General features: G+C 43.4%; 1 protein-coding gene across 5 annotated transcripts in view; it reads right to left on the reverse strand.

Annotated features, from left to right (window-relative positions):
- Positions 1-16179, reverse strand: part of KTN1 (kinectin 1) — a 108061-nt gene that overhangs the window by 78998 nt on the left and 12884 nt on the right. The window lies entirely within an intron of this gene.

Raw genomic sequence — 16179 nt, forward strand, 5'->3', positions numbered from 1 at the left:
TGCATGTCAATAATCATCAGAGAGTTTGATTCTGCTTCAAAGTGTTTAGCAAAACGAAACTTTTTACAGTCATTCCCTTCTTTTTATTTGTCTACAAACCACAACACCTCTACTCATAGGCATCTGCCCAACCCTAAAGATAGTCCAAGGTCCTTCTATGTATTTACAACCAACACATTCACACCCCTACATATCACACAGCTCAGAATATTCGAAGGGCTGCTTTCTTCCACGTGAATGCATCCCATTTACAGTGGTGCCTCGCAAGACGAAAAGAATCCGTTCCGCGAGTTTCTTCGTCTTGAGGTTTTTTCATCTTGCAAAGCAAGCCCATTAGTGGCTTAGCGCTATTAGCGGCTTAGCGGATTAGCGCTATTAGCGGCTTAGCGGATCAGCTGATAAGCGGCTTAGCGGCTTAGAAAAAGGGGGGGGAGGGAAAAAAAACCCACAGGAGCTCGCAAGACATTTTCGTCTTGCGAAGCAAGCCCATAGGAAATTCGTTTTGCGAAGCACCTCCAAAACGGAAAACCCTTTCATCTAGCGGGTTTTCCGTCTTGCGAGGCATTCGTCTTGCGGGGCACCACTGTACTGTGTTCATCTGAGGCCTGGCTCTGCAATGGCAGATGTGCCTTTTGCTGGAATGAGGGGCAGGGCCCTCTCGGTTGCAACACCCCATAGGTTGGCTCTCTCATTTATGCAGGTTTCTTTAGGCGAGTTGTTCAAACTTTTAATGTTCTGGCATGCTTTGAGGGGCAGCTTTAAATTCCTCCCTGCTATTTGTTCTCAGTTTTAATGCTCGGTTTTAAGACTTCAAATTGGAGGATTTGAATGTTGTGCACTCTCTTTGTGGATCCTTTCTCCAGTAAAATAATGTATAAATAAGCCATGACAACTATTTATTTGCTTGCTGCTTTGAATACAAAGGTACAATTTAATAAGAGGATGTTTCCTTGTTGTCTGAACTTCCTGCAATCAATGTTTGGCTTTAGGGTCAAGGCAGCAAATTGTAATTAGAGCAGCCACTCTAATTTTTTTTAAGGGGGGTATACAACTGAGAAAGTACACAATAGAAGTTTATATAATTATATAATATTGGGGAAGAGTAAACACTCCTCTCTCTCCCATAATACTAAAACTCAATAATGAGTTGATGTTCAGGGCAGAACTGATGGGTAATGAAGCACTTCTAATGAAGTGTAATGGAATTCACTTCAAGGTGTGGCTGCTGTGGCAACTAGCGTCTTCACTAACTTTTCAAAAAAGGATCAGACAGATTCACTGGAAACAACAGTTGATGACTCTATCAGCCAGAATCCCTAAATGGAACCTCGGTGTTGAAAGGAAGTACACCCCCCCAAAAAAAAATATTTAGTGTTGGGGACAAAAACTATTGCCTTCATGCTCAGCTTGTGAGGTCTGCTGGATGAGCCAGCTGGTTGCTGCTGGGAAAGAAGGGTGCTGGATTGGCTGAATATCTGCTCTAAAGATCCAAAAAACCTCTTCTTAGGTTTTAAAGCTGCCGGAAAAAACATGGTTATTAGCAGTCCAACCACCAGTCCATTGGGCCCAGCAGCAGTTTTGTCTCCAGTATGGTGGCAAGTCATGGAAGAGCTACTCTCTCCCAGCCACTCCTAGCTACTTGCAATTTAGGGTGTGGCCCCAGAATTTTTGCATGCCAACATATATCACCCCAGATCTCTTGGGAAACCCATCTGTTGAAATTCTGGTTTTTCACCAGGAAGCAGAGGGGAGAGGGAGGCCTAGGCACAATTTCAGTTATTTGGTTAGCCACCCACAAGGGTTCTTCTTAAAATACATTTTTTGTAATAAATGTTATCAGGAATCTTATTTTGCTAGCCTCACTGACTCAGGTTTAAAACTGCCCACCCTTGCAATATGTGGGCTCACTTCGCTGCCATTTTACCGTGGTTTTTCCAGAACAGGCCAACCTTTTTACTGTAATATAGAAAAAGCAAGCAGGCAATATGGGCAGAATACCTTGTGTGATAAGAGAGCACCAGGGGGTTATTGAGCCTATGCAATGCTACTGCATCAGACCAGCCCATGATCTGCCATTGAGCAGCAAAGCCTCACCTGCAATCAGCAGGGCTTACTCTGCAAAGCACTGCAGGGGTTTACAACTCCAAGAACATAAAGGAGTTGCTGAAGTCACATAATGAGCAGAGGCCTAACAATTCTGCTCACCATGGCCTCTGGAGAAGGCAGTACTCTGAGGAGGCTCGGCCTTCTGCTGCAGCTTAGGGCAAAGGCAGGCAGCAAGCTTCACCCCCCTACTTGCGCTGAGATTTGGAGGGCACAACAACTACATCTGGAGAGACAGGCTACAGCTGGCTATTTGGGCACAGGGCGGAGGAGGTACTTCAAGCACATTGGCTGCCCAGTACCAAAACAAGCCCCAGCTCAGGGTTTTAGAGTGGGGGGAGGAAAGGAGAGAGAAGGGTAGCGAAAGACCATCTTTGGATCTGCAGTCAATGTGCTTTTAAGGCCCCCCTGGAAGGCGGAGCCACAGTGCCTACTGGTTAGGCTTGACAATATGCCCAAATCACTGAGAATTTATTTTAATGTTTTTTATACCTCACTTACCACTTTCTCTACAAAGCTAAAGACAGTTGGCTCCCCCGCCTCGCCCAACAGATATGGGAAATCAGCTGCTCTTGCAGAACAATACCCACTGCTGATCCACTTCACATATTTGGTTTGTGAAAACTGCTCCCAAGCCCTGATGTGAAAGCTAAATGAACAGAGATTATTGGTTCTTTGGTCGGGCCCTAACAGAGCTTCTTTTCCAACCCTGCAGCTATGCGGTTTGGAGGCCTGCATTACACGGAGAAGCAAGAGCTCCTTCATTGGAGGTTTTTAAACAGTGGTTGGATGGCCATCTGTCATGGATGCTTTAGTTGAGATTTCTGCATTGCAGGGGGTTGGACTAGATGACCCTTGGGGTCCTCTACAATTCTATGATTACAACCTGGGAGGTCTGAAACAGTTGTTTACATTTAGACAAACCTGAAAAATCAAGTTTTATACTATGGCAGGGGTCAGCAAACGTTTACAGCAGGGGGCCGGTCCACTGTCCCTCAGACCTTGTGGGGGGCTGAACTGTATTAATTTGGAGGGGGGGATGAACAAATTCCTATGCCCCACAAATAATCCTGAAATGCATTTTAAATAAAAGCACACATTCTACCCATGTAAAAACACCAGGCAGGCCCCACAAATAACCCAGAGATGCATTTTAAATAAAAGTGCACATTCTACACATGTAAAAACACGCTGATTCCCAGACCATCCGTGGGCTGGATTTAGAAGGCGATTGGGCCGCATCTGGCCCCCGGGCCTTAGTTTGCCTACCCATGTACTATGGCAACTCTGGGGAAAATTAATGGATGTTCATTATGGGCATCTAGAAAAGACATATTTTCATCCAGGCTTTTACATGTAATTGAGTGTGCAAGGTTTAGGTAAATATGATGAGTATTGTTGTTGCTATAATGATAGTTTGTTATTTATTTATTTATATTTATAAGTGATGTAAGTGATGAAGGGTTTAAAAACAGAAGATGAAAATAAAGAATGGCACAAAGTTGAATCCTTTCTGTTCTCTGTGTAGGTCCCCACTTCCACACAGTTTATATTCCATGACACCAGAGGCTCCAGAACCTGAGAAGTACAGCTTTAAAGTACAAAACTATGTCTGCACAGACAACACCCTGCTTTGCCCACAATCATCTCAAGCTTAAGGAAATTGACAAAGGGGAGGCAACATACAGTGGCATGTTCCCAGGCAAGCTCAGCTTGCATTAGGCACAGATTAAATTTGGCGCCAAATGCAAGCCTCTGTGCCATGGTGAGATCCAATGCCTATCAAATGCACTAGATGGTCAATTTTAAGATTTATTGGTGCTGAAATTGTTCCATGATTAGAAGAGAGACACACACAAAAGCCCTCGCTGCAAATCCCCCAAATAAACTAAGGTAATTTTACTTTTGACAGAAAGAGCCTGCTGAATTTCTGCTAGTATCTGTTTGGTCCTTAACATCTCAGAGAGAAGCTTTAATGGAATACAGTTTTTAAGGGTTCTTCCTTCGGTTTGCTTTTAAACATAGAAAAAGACGACGGCAGACAGACAAGAGACTCACTCAAATCTTCTTGTTCTTCTCTCAATTAAACTGATCCAATGAAGCCGTTTGCTGAACACAATAATCTCAGCCCTCCAAATATCCTCTAGGTAAATGCCTCCCATTCCAACCATACCAGGGAATCTGTACCATCTGGTGAGCTACCCTCAGATGTCATCAAGCTGTTATACTGACCTCGGTGCTCTGGTTCTGACTTGCAGTCTGGGCTCTGCAGCAATACCAGCAGATCTTGGTAGTTTAAGGAAGGGCAAGAACACAAATGGCAGCTTTCCAGTGAAATTGAGAAGCTCTACTAGAAGTCCACATCCGTGTTTGAAACTCCCATTGTTCTAGGTGCATTTTGCAACAGGGAATTTCTTTAGTGTGAGCAGTTTCTGAGCTCTGGGCGCTAGTACTGCGGCTAAGACTTCAGATTAAAACTTCAGAGTGGAAGGAAAGGGGGACCTTTTTCTGCCTCCCCACTTCCAGCTATTAACTGAAGACTGGAGAAGAGATCCTCTTAAGAATATTTGCGGGGTGGGCAGCAGGACTAGACCATGTAAAAAATGAACATAATATTTTAGCTGCAGTTCATTCATTTTCAGATTTGTATTCTTGTTATAAGAAAAGCACGCCTAGACATTCTGTTGTTGGGCCCCACAACCTAGGTTTAAGGTGCCATTTAGCTCCTAGCTTTCATATCTCAGTTTCTAACGCTGGTCCACATGGAGCCGCTGTGCCAATTTATGCTCATCTCTGCATGCCTGAATTCCTTTCCCAACATTTTCACTTCCAATCCTATGCTAAGGGCTGTTTCCAGATGCATGGCTCCTAGTACTAATAATCATGCTTCTTCCAATGTCACCTGCATTAAGAACTGCAAATGGCTTTCAACATGGTGGAGGATAAGGCACTTATTCTGTGCCTTCACCCTCCTATATTCCATCCACACCTCTGGAAGGGACACAGTTCCTATATAAGTGGAGAAGTCAAATTCACTTGAACAGTCATTTAAGGGAGAAAAATTCCAAGAGATCCTTAAAAAATAAAAACAATTTATTTAGTGCAAAGTAGATATTCATTTATGCATGGCAGCCCATTATTATCCATGAAAGGCAAAAAAATAATACCCGCAACCCCCCCCCCAAGTGCTTTAATGTTTCTTTCAGGCTGGAAGTGTCGATTGGAAGCATTTAAAAGCACTACTTAAGAGCACAATTAAACAAAAAATAAACAGGGTACCCTGCACAAAGGTTATAGCGAACATGTATTGAGCTGTGAGCCTATCCTGTCCAACTGATCACTGCACACACCAAAACAACACCTCTTTAAAAAGATGTAGGGGCCCTTAGCATTACTCCTCTATCTGTGGAGATATGTGCAGCACAACCATTCTTCGCAAACATAATAAAGAAAATCACACCATGGGCAGCAAGAAAAAAAAATACGGAAGTTGCACTGGGAAAGACACAAATGGACAACATTGTGCGGAGCCCCCATACAAGGGGAGTGAGACATGGAGACTGAAGCAATGACTGTCAATGGCATAAAATGCACTGGCAGATAACTCGGAGGAGGAGGAGGCAGCAACAGTATTCTCTTATATCATTTGGTGAGAGGGCTCTGCACAGAATGAATGAATAAGCTTCTCTAAGAAGCAGAACATAGGGAACTCCAGGTAGCCTGGTCATCATCTCCACCATTGGTAGCCAGAGTGGTGCACTCTCTCCAGAAGTTGTTGGACTCTCATTTGCATTATCCCTGACCACACAGGCTGGGGCTGGTGGGAGCTGGACGCCAACAACATCTTGAGAACATCACATTGTCTACCTCTGACCTACAACGACTTGTTGTGGCTCTCCAGGGTTTTAAACAGGAGGAATCCCCAGCCCAAGTCAGAGATGCCAGGCAATGAAACAGACTTTTTGCATGCAAGCCGTGTGTTCTACCACCAAGTCACAACCCTACCTCATTTCCTCCGTTTTTGTCACTCCCAAAGGCTTTCCAACTGCACTTCTTCCCCCTACCTCACACTGTTAAAGTGGTTTAAAGAAGGCAAACATAGACTTGCAGACTGATGGGCTGTTATTATGGAAGAGTTGCAGGCGCCAGAATCAGGGGTTTGGGAATCCCCCCCCCTTCCCCTCTTTTTTCCAGTTCCATGCAGGGAGAGTAGAAAGGAGACATTCTTAGGCATCAGCACCAGCTTTTCGATGTCTAGGATTTTTCCAAGCCTGGGAAGGAGTGGAATTACACAGCTTCTTACAAAGATGGAATTCTGCTCAATTCTGCTGCTTTACCGTCATCATACTGTACGTAGGCTGCAATGTTTTGGCTGCAATGTTTTGGCAAAGGGAGGAAAGGATTGCCAACTAGGTCCAGGCACCATACAAGCTTTGCAAGGCAGCTAACAGGAAGCTCATTCTATGGTACTTCTAGGTTTCCAAGCCTACAAACATTATCAATGCATGCCTGAACTAAGAGCTCCAAAGAGCTCAAGGAAAAAGAAAAAGACTTCTGCACGGACAAGGGTCCTGGTCTCATTTATGTTCTTAAGCATTTCTTGACTGATATTCTTCCCTTTCGTGTTTCGTCCCATCCTAAACTTGACTATTATTCAGCAAGGGCTGACCTCAGCCACTGTAAGCTTAGCAATACTTCATAGAATCACAGAGTTGAAAGGGATCTATTCCAACCCCCCGCAATGCAGGAATCTCAGCTAAAGCACCCATGACAGACAACCATGCAACGTCTGCTTTAAAACCTCCAAGGAAGGAGAGTCCACAACCTCCCGAGGGAGACCGTTCCACTTCAAGCCAGCTTGGCAATAACACAGAGGAGATGATTCTATGGAGGGAGGAACTTCGGAGGCTTTTGCGAATACTGACCCAGTACATGTGGAGTAGTAAACCATGATGGAATGAGCATGAGCTAAGCGTCAGGCTAAGGCCTCCCTATTCCCCTTGAATTCAGTTTCAAAGAATCTCAGCTTCATGTTAGGTAATAACCAAGGATCTTGGTAAACAATGAACCATGGTTAACTGCTAAATAAACCAATTGGCTTGTTTGGCATCTCACCATTCCTGAAAGGAAGGGCCATGGCTCAGTAGTACAGCATCTGCTTTGCATGACAAATGCCCCACTTTCAATCCCTGGCATCCCCAGGTAGAGCTGGGAAAGATTCCAGCCTGAAATCCTGGAGAGCCATAGCCAATCAACATTGACATGGCTGGGTCAGGTTGACCAATGGTCTGATTCACTATAAGGCAAGTTCAGCTGGTACAATCGCACCATCCTGGTTTATTTTATAAGTAGTACCCCCTTGTGAGGTTCTAGACCTAGGCAGCACGACAAAAGTAACCTGCAGTATAGCAGAGCATGCATTCCATTTTGAGTGATGATGAATTTAGACATGTTTATATTTAATTCAAGATCCATTGTGAAGTTGGATTTATTTCAAAAGCCAGTTGGTTTAAATAAGATTATAGGACACGTAGTTTTACAGAATCCATTTTAATGGCAAAACTACACTTCAAAAATTAGCTTTGTAGCAGTTTAAAAGCAAATGGGTAAGAACTTTGTTCTTAGCAGTAGTAATCTCCTCTCCAGTATACTAATCCACAGCTTTGGTAACTTGCTCACAATTTCTGTGTGTCCCCCCCCCCCCAGCTTGTTATAACTTGTTGTGGTGATAAGATAGGTTCCAGTCATAACTTTAAATTATGTTGCCAGCTCTCTCTAAAAACAGCCACATCACTTCCTCAGTCATAACAAACCAACAAGGTATTTTACATGTACAGAGGCTTTTCTCCATAAATACTCAAATCCACCACCAGCATTACATATGTATCTACTTAAATCAGGCAACTGCTTCTGCCATTTCCTATCTTATTCAGGAAGGAAGTTCCAACGCTTGTGGGGTCATAACTGTGGAGCTCTTGCTTCTAGCCATTACTATACAGTAATGATCCACTGTAATGAGAGGACGGTAAATTGTGCCCTCTGACTTGCCTTCAACTGGTAGGTTGGCTCAAACAGGGAAAGGTGAACTTGAAGGTATGAGTCCAAGGCTGAAAAGCTTAGAACCAGCACTTTGTATTTGCCCAGAAGCAAATTAGCAACCTGTGTAACTGGCCAGAGCAGGGGGGGAAATGTGAATGTACCCCAGCAACTGATAATATGTTTCAGAGTCTCCAGTGGTAGCCCCCAGAAGAGCGTATTGCGGTAATCAACCCTTGAACGTCTTGTCCAACTACTCTTCAGATCCTGCCGTGCTACTTTCACATAAATTATGTTTCAGGGATCGTGTCTAAAACCAAAATCATGTATAGTCAAAATACACTGGGTTCAATGGGATTCCCAAAGTCGCTTCTCCCAGAACCCTCTTGTGTGTATAGCTGGTAACTGTACAAGTTAAATGCACCGAAGTTGTGGGCTTACGGTAAGTAGCCTTGCTCACGCAAGCCTTGGGTTACCCTAGCAAATGATCTAGACAGAAGGCGTTTGATTTGACTGGATGTGCAGCACCAGGATAAATCTGAGGGTTCCAAGGGTTATGCTGGAAGATTGTGCAAAGACTGAGCTGCCCATAACATACGTCTGAGAACAGAGCAGAGTCAACGTCCTTCATGCGAAACAATGACCAAATTTTAACCAATGAGCAAGTAGGATGCACTGCATTCCTATCTTCCACATACATGCACAGAAAAATGCTGTTTGGCAAAGCTCCAAGGCCTTGGGATCAGGGGAGGGAGGGAAGAGAGGGAATAGCTGCAATTCTTACACTTACTAGCCAACACCACAGTACAATAATACCCTGGACAATTGTGAGTTCAGCTATTCTTCAGAGACAAGCCAGAGGGCTGGCTCAATTCTATGCACCACTAAAAAGAACATTCACCCTCTATTAACATCATTTCTTTAGATGAACAAGAGAAAGGATGGAGGAATCAGTGTCCTCACTACTCCCAGATAAAAAGCACATGAATTTTAAAATCCACCTTGGGTCAGAACAGGATTCCAGCTCTATAAAACCAATCTCACCTCTATACTGGGGTGAGGGGGGGGGGGAGCTTGAAAAGAGCAGTGTATGTGTGAGATCTCTGTGCTTTTTTTGGTAGAACATAAGCTACTAAGAGTTGTTAGCAGGAATACGGCAGAGGAAGTTATGAGTAGTGAACATATTTCTCCAAGTGCCAGACGAGAACAGAAATTTCAGTGAGAACAGATGCCCACGTAGGTGGAGGGTTTCCCCCAACCTGCAGCCTATAAACATCCTATCCACTCTATGGCTGCCTGAACAAGAGTTTCCTGTGCTTTTTTTCTGGCATTTTAACACTAAACTGGCCGGTTCCTGTATTCGTCCCAAAGCTCCCCTAAGCAGCCTGACCAGGAAAATGCTGCATGCCTATTCAGCACACCTCCAGATCTCTCACTACTATCCTCAAGTGCCTCCTCCTGCCCCCCCCCAAAAAAACCCCCTGTTATTCCAAGGCGTGAGAGCTGGACCATAAAGAAGGCTGATCACCGAAGAATTGATGCTTTTGAATTATGGTGCTGGGGGAGACTCTTGAGAGTCCCATGGACTGCAAGAAGATCAAACCTATCCATTCTTAAGGAAATCAGCCCTGAGTGCTCACTGGAAGGACAGATCCTGAAGCTGAGGCTCCAAGACTTTGGCCACCTCATGAGAAGAGAAGACTCCCTGGAAAAGACTCTGATGCTGGGAAAGATGGAGGGCACAAGGAGAAGGGGACGACAGAGCACGAGATGGTTGGACAGTGTTCGCGAAGCTATGAACATGAGGTTGACCAAATTGCAGGAGGCAGTGGAAGACAGGAGTGCCTGGCGTGCTCTGGTCCAGGGGGTCACGAAGAGTCGGACATGACTAAACGACTAAACAACAACAACAATTGCTCTTGGACCTGAGGGTTCTATATAGATGCTATAACTATACATCAATCTGATCTAGAAGGGCTGCTCTTATGTTTTTGAGTCTTCATTTCCTGCCCCCCCCAAAGTATACTTTCAATAAAAGACATGTTAAAGACACATAAAAGGCACATAAAAGGCATACAGTTGTATGGGTGGGTTCACTGGTGTATTTTTTTTAACAGCAGCAGCAGGGGCTCCCTGATTCATGCTTCGTTCCCAACAAAAATCAAGCACAGCATGGCCCTGATCCAAATGTTTCTTCCCCCTACCCAGCTGCAGCTCCTATTTAAAAACCACATGCACATACACAAAGATGCATGTAGTCTGGTCCCAAGCATGCAGAGATGGGAGAGACATCACACCTCCCTAGACTTGTAACTGACGCAGAATGATATTGAGCTCCATCCTGAAGGACCGCCATAATCTGAGGCTGGGGGAAAGAGGAGGAAGCGATTAAGAAGAATTCTAAACTGGAAACTGAAGTCTGCCTAGTGAAGCATACTCCTATGTTTTGACATAACAAAACAAAATGGAAAAAAGATGTTATGGAGTACTTCAGGTTCCTGAAACAAAACCTCAAGGGAGCTAGCAATCTGGAAACCCAAACAGGCCTTCAACTTAAAGCCGCACATCACAGCGACCCGGTAACATTTTGTCTGTTATTTCTATTCAGTCTTCTGTTCACACATACAAAGAGACTGTGCAGCTGACGAAGAAAAACGCTTCGTTAACCTTCCGCAGATTCAATAGCCCTATTGTTAAATAGGAGGAATGAAAGGAGTTACTGATAGTGTGGAACTGAAGGAGGAACGACTCATTCCAACCTAGCAAATTAGTCTGAAGAGAGTATTTCTACACACATGCCAAAGTATGTTCATCTAAAGCTGTAGGCATCAGTAATCAGTACCAAGGCATCAGTAATCATACCAAGCAGAGACAGAGCACACTAACATTTATATCTTGCTTACCCTGCTTTTCCAAACCTGTGTAATTATTATAATTATTGAGCAGAGGTTAGAGAAAGAACTGGGAGGAGTGTCTTTCTAGTCTTTCCTTGGGACCCCATGGAAAACGCTTCCAATTTGCTATACCTAGGTTAAGGTGCAGAGAATGAATGAGCCACAGCTGGGGGCAGCCTGAGGATGCCCCATCTACCTTGGGTCTGCCCATGAAAAGCAAGCCTAGAGTGAGAGACTACAGTCGTACCTCTACTTACGTATCCCTCTGGATATGGAATCTTTGGGTGATTTCGCCTCACACATGCGCAGAAGCGCGCCTCTTTTTATGTAATTTCTGGGGTGCGAATGGACCCCAGGAACGAATTAAGTTCGTATCCGGAGGGTCCACTGTACTAAGGTGATGTCAGCAGGTTCCAGGAATTCTCCTCTTTGGGAGATTTTTATGGGTTAAGGCTGTGAGTTTGTCTTGGCCCTAAGTAAGAACCAGGATGGATGGGTGGAGTCCTGGGTGAAAGCCAGGAGCATGAAAGAGGAGGTGCCTTGGAAATGATAACTGCTTTGTGATTAATAGTAGTTTTGCATTAATGCAACATTTTACATGCAGCTGTGTTTTTGTAATATTTATTGTTCGAGTGGTCTGTTTGTCACTGCTGCTTTCATTGTCTGTACACCATTACTATATATACATATATATATATATATATGTATGTATATGTGTATATATATGTATATATGCAGGTTTTGGTGTCCTCGGGTGTCTTCCCGTGTAAAAGTTGGGGTGTCTAGGCGACGTTTCGACGAGGTCTCACTCGTCATCTTCAGGCTGGTGCTTTCGGCTTCTTGTTAGAAGCCGAAAGCACCAGCCTGAAGATGACGAGTGAGACCTCGTCGAAACGTCGCCTAGACACCCCAACTTTTACACGGGAAGACACCCGAGGACACCAAAACCTGCATTCCTGTACCCGTGAAAATCTACGAAAGCAAATATGTATATATATATATATGTATGTATATGTAATAGGTATGTGTATATATATATGTGTGTGTGTATATATATACATATGTGTGTATGTGTGTGTATATATATATATATATATATATATATACACACACACACACACACACGTATACACACACACACACACACACACACACACACACGTATCAGTCACATGTATATGCAGTTCTGGTAATACACGTGGACTGCATGGAAGAATTTTCCAAAAGAGGAAAAGGGTTACACATGAGCCAGCACACAAGATTCTAAATTGGGTTAGGGTAGCTTTGAGACAGTGACAATCTACCAGGGGCATTTCAACTAGCCCAGCTCAATACTTAACATGCCACTCTCTGGCCCAGCTTTTCCCCAGAGGAGTTTTAAGCAGCTTCCATGTGATTTCTCAGGCATTCTTCCACCAATGCAGTGCTCGTGGATAGACCTGCGTGACTTTAGACAAAGCAACTATAAGCATAGCAGGAGCTGAGCTATGCTCTAGCAAATCTTCTGCCTGCTTCAATGAGACTTGGAAGATTACTCTAGAAAGGATTTTGCCCTCAGCTACTTGAAGTACTGTATGGTTAAATTTGCCTTTCTGAGTGGCATCACACAAGATCAGGACATGGAAAATGAGAAAAGGCTTCTCATCAAGACACATAAGGATGAAGAAAGTTCTATCAAGGGAACAGTGTTTTAATGCACTGAACGAGTCTCTCTCACCCACCTGCACACATTTGTTTCATAGGCAGTATGACTTTTTAAAAAATGCTGCTCAGTTAATACACTTGCTCTACAGTAAATATATGTGCTCTAACCAATCACATAAAATTTAACCAACGCCCCCCCTCAAATATCATTCTTTATCCCACCAATTCTCTGTATGTGTTTTAAGAGTTTCTGTTTAAATGTGGGGGTTTTTAAGACAGTAATATTCAAGGTCAGAGAACAGCACCCATACAAGCTTCAGTTTAGGAAACAAATGATTCCATATTGTGAAGACTGGCTCATTGAAAGGATAAGGACTGCTACTGCTCTTGTGTACTTGCCATGCCAAAAGCAGGGTACTAAGTTTAGCACGTAACCTTATACCAGTAATGTATCATAAGGGTTTTATCTATGAAAATTACCTAGTCCCATGAGAATTCAGAACTACACACATTCTTTTAATTTCCCCAACAAATTTAGTAGCATTAGAACATTTAGAGGAAACTTACAAGTATTTTGCTTTTACATACCCTTCAAAGGAAGCCCACTTGTGGCACCAGATATAGTGGAGGTGCAAGGATGGGCTAAACAGAAGCAAAACTTGCATCTTTCATGTTCAATGCTCTATTACCAGTAAGAACTACAGGAATGTTTTTGGTTTCTAGACACAAACAAACAAGAGTCGGTATACGCATTGGCTTCAGAAGACCAATTCAGCATCTTGCATGCTGTCCTTATCTTTACAATGGTGCAACCAGAATTGTTGGTAAATAACGGCCAATACTCCAGTACAATCTGGCTCTAGAAACCAATCTTTGAGTTTTCCATTTAGAATTAAAGCTTCATAAAGCTGAGAACCTTCATGAACATGTTGCTAAGTACTGCTTGGTTCCAAGGGACATTTCTTACATAGACCATAGCAATTCCAAAGCAAATAGGAGTCTAGCAGTTTTACAGTACAGTACAATCCTAACCATTTCTACTCGGAAATACATCCCAGTGATTTAAATGAGACTTACTCTGAAATTAGTGAGGTTAGGATTGCAACTTTAGTCACAATTTTGTACCAGAGCTCCAAAATAAATCTTAAGAGACATTTTCTTGGATCATCAAGTGTTGCACCAATAATTGCTTAAATTTAGTTTTGATATAATAGGAAGTAGGGCAAAAACCTGCCCTTTCAGTTTAAGTCATACCACATGTGCAATGAAAAAAGGAGATTTTAAGCCTAGTTCTATTTTCATGACAAAGTCATGAAATTCTGCTGCTTGGGGGTGGGATGGAAGATGTGTTCAACCCTCCCAGGTCTGCCCAATTTAGAAACACACACAGAGGGTGGTATTTTCTCAAGACTTCTGCATGCAGAAAGCGATTATGCTGAAAGCTAGCGGGTCACAGGAGACTCTAGCCCAGCCTTTTGCCTAATGTGCCAGCTTTCTACTTTGAAAGGACTTCTCATGCAAAGTCAGTGACAACACCATAGAGAGGTAGGATATCTTACACACAGTGTCACTGGGATCAGACTGAGCCACAGTACTTCCCACACGAAGGTAATATTTGAATGGCGGGGGTGGGGGGCACAGCTCCATGGCAGAGCACATGTTTTGTAAAGCCAAACATCCCTGTCTGTCTCTAGGCAGAAAAGAGAATGCAGAAAAGAGAACTTTGCCTGAGATTCTGGAGAGTCACTGTCAGCAAGAGTCAACAATACTGGGATAAACAGACCTATGGTCTGGCCCAGTAGAAAACAGCTTCTTATGCTCACTGAGCTGTCGCATTCAAGGTGAGGAACCCAAAACTATACACTGCATTCTACTCATGGCCATGCAAACAATTATACAGCACCATTGTTATTAGCGTCAACCCTTTCCTTATTAATTTCTGCCTTTTTTTTCACTGCTACATCACTGCACTTGAGATTGCAGAGACCTTTCCAATACAGTGGTATCTCGGGTTAAGTACTTAATTCGTTCCGGAGGTCCGTTCTTAACCTTAAACTGTTCTTAACCTGAAGCACCACTTTAGCTAATGGGGCCTCCTGCTGATGCTGCGCTGCCGGAGCACGATTTCTATTCTCATCCTGAAGCAAAGTTCTTAATCCGAGGTAATATTTCTGGGTTAGCGGAGTCTGTAACCTGAAGCGTATGTAACCTGAGGTACCACTGTATAACCAAGATCACTTTCACAAGTAATCACAAAAGCACACACAGAATCGGGATGAGTCATCACACAATATGTACTGTTCTGCCCATTAACAGTTAGATCTCCTTTGCCATTCTGCTGGCTGGCCAACCAGTTAAGACAGTGCCCATTCTGAATAACTCAATTCCACTTGCAAATTTGGTTCCTTCACTGTTCATCCTTCAACTCCAAATCCCTCATCAAACTTAAATGCCACCAGTACTTGCACTTTTTAAACATTGCATGAAATTCTGGAGTTTGTCACCTGCTGTTTCCATTTTAAAACTTTTCTTTAAAGTCATTTGGGGTGAAGAAGGTCTTCAGTTGGGATCAAAGATGAATCCAAGCTTTTAAGGACATTTTGCCATCCCCATCAGTCACCAGCAGGTCCTGCCTACAGCCATGTCAGAAGGATTTATATTGGCACACAACTGCTTAGTCATCTTCCCAGGGTCAAAACTATCAGAAATAAGCTGTGACTAGGCTCAAATCATTCTGCAAGCAACCCAGTGCTGCAGATAAAACTCCCAGGCTTCTGGTAGAACGATTGTGAAAGGAAGGGGGAGTGGAAATCAAGCACCACAAATCTAAGGAGAGACATATTTCTCTACTAGTGACGCATGACAAGTTATAAAAGCTTCCTTCCTATATCCTGAGGTTAGTCTACAGCTAGGGGGAGAAAAAGAAATCAGCAATAGGTCTGAAGGGTCATCCCAATCCAGGGCACTGGAGACTCTTTATCAATATACATGAGGCAGCTATGAAAAACCCACTCAGTTGTTTGCTTGAAGAGACAGAGAGGAAACTTCTGTAGGAGAGTTTAATCTCCCCTGCTTTCAGCAGACATACGCCAATGAGCCAAATGATTTGCTTTCAGTCAAATGCTAGTAAAAATGTTTCAGCTTCTAATTTTTGTGGATTTGTTTGCAAAAATGGACAGACTTGTGAATCACTTCCTTCCCACTGCAAAATGCCAAATCCTTCTTAAAATCCAGCTCCACCCTGCTGTTTCCCTGCTTTTTTGAGCCTCCCCTCTCCATTGCTTCCCTGCTTCTGCTCCATCTCAGTTCTAGCCAGTTCTAGCCACCAAATTCCTTAATGTAATGGCTGCAGCTGGTTTTCAACAGCTGCATGCAATTTTGTTATACTGGGGCAATTTCCAGCGGCTCTGTTGCTGCAAACAAACAAACAAACAAACAAACAAAAAATAAATTACACACACCCAAAAAAAGCCACTTCAAAGCTAACAAATTTATTATGACA

Source organism: Podarcis erhardii (genome assembly GCF_964252035.2).
Source record: "Podarcis erhardii genome assembly, chromosome: 1".
NCBI lineage: Eukaryota > Metazoa > Chordata > Lepidosauria > Squamata > Lacertidae > Podarcis > Podarcis erhardii.